Below are 1,553 nucleotides of genomic sequence, written 5' to 3'. Positions count from 1 at the left end.
TTCTCGGAAATAGAATTGCATTCCAAGGGCTTCGGATCGTCGAGTCTACGTTTGTTGGTAAGGATGTCTTTGAGAAACTTTGCGTAAGAAGGTATTTGGGTGATGGCTTCTGTGAAAGGGATTTCTACGTGAAGTTTTTCTATAACCTTAATAAATTTTTGATACTGGTTATTGATCTGGGTTTGTTTGAGTCTTTGCGGATATGGTATCGGTGGTTTATATGGCGGGGGTGGTACATAAGTTTTATCTTTAGGTTCTTCTCCTTTTTCTTGACCTTCCTGGTTTTCAGATTCCTCTAGTTCCTTCACCTCGTCCGTGGGTTTGGTACATTCCTTAAAAGTTTTGGGTTCACTTAATCTTGGCTTTGGAGGCTCATCATAAGCGTTCCCACTTCGTAGGGTAATGGCATTGGCTTGTCCTCTCGAATTCTGTTGAGGTTGTCCAGGGAACTGTCCTCCAGGTGTGGTTTAGGGGGCTTGGTTTAAAGCTACCTGAGAGATATGGGTTTCAAGCATCTTAGTATGAGTAACTATTTGGTCAACCTTGGTTCCTAACTGGGTAATCAGTTTGTTAACGTGAATGTTTTGGTTCACGAACTCTTTGTTTTGTTGGGTTTGAGCAGTGATAAAATTTTCCATAATTTTCTCAAGGCTCAGCTTTGGTGGCACAGGTTGCATAGGTTGATTTGGTCTCGGGGCTTGGTAACCTGTTTGTCTCGGAGGTGCATTATTTCGGATAGGGTTATTGTTCTTATAGGAGAAGTTAGGGTGATTCTTCCATCCAGGGTTGTAGGTATTCGAATATGGGTTCCCTTGGGTGTAGTTCACTTGCTCAGAGTGGGTTTCGTTTAATAGACCGCATTCTGCAGATTGGTGTCCTTTGGTTCCACATATCTCACAATCCGACGAAACTGTTGCTGCAGTATTCAGGTTTATGTACATATGCTCAACCTTAAGGGCTAATGCGTCCATTTTAGCTTGCATCATGTCTATAGAGCTTAACTCATGTACTCCTCCTTGGACTTCCTTCTTCTCAACTGTCGCTCGTTCAACTCCCCATGATTGATGGTTTTGAGCCATATCTTCGATGAGGGCACTAGCTTCAGGATAAGGTTTGTTCATCAGTGCACCGCCTGCGGCAGCATCGATGGTCATCTTAGTGTTATACTGAAGTCCATTATAGAAGGTCTGAATGATTAACCAATTTTCTAAACCATGATGTGGGCATGCTCTTAACAGCTCCTTATATCTCTCCCAAGCTTCGAACAACGATTCTCCTTGGTTCTAGGTAAATCTTGTTATATGGTTTCGAAGAACGGCGGTCTTACTTGGGGGAAAGTATCTAGCAAGGAATACTCTTCTAAGGTTATCCCAAGTTGTAATGGAATTGGGTGGAAGGGAATCTAACCACGATAGGGCTTTATCTCTGAGGGAAAAAGGGAATAATTTGCCTCAGGAGAAGCTCCATTGGTTTTAAAAGTGTCTGCTAATTGGAGAAAGATTTTTAAATGTTGGTTTGGGTTCTCAGTAGCGAGACCTGCGAATTGTCTTTGT

General features: G+C 42.4%; 1 non-coding gene across 1 annotated transcript; it reads left to right on the top strand.

Moving 5' to 3' along the window:
* Nucleotides 1-1,209: 1,209 nt before the first annotated feature.
* LOC127108842 (small nucleolar RNA R71) lies at nt 1,210-1,316 on the top strand. Its single transcript, XR_007796351.1, has one exon. It is a non-coding gene; the product is annotated as a small nucleolar RNA R71 (small nucleolar RNA).
* The last annotated feature ends 237 nt before the right edge of the window (nt 1,317-1,553 follow it).

Source organism: Lathyrus oleraceus, chromosome 7 (assembly GCF_024323335.1).
Source record: "Lathyrus oleraceus cultivar Zhongwan6 chromosome 7, CAAS_Psat_ZW6_1.0, whole genome shotgun sequence".
NCBI lineage: Eukaryota > Viridiplantae > Streptophyta > Magnoliopsida > Fabales > Fabaceae > Lathyrus > Lathyrus oleraceus.
Note: the sequence above shows the minus strand (reverse complement) of the source record. Positions and strands in the feature narration are given on the sequence as shown.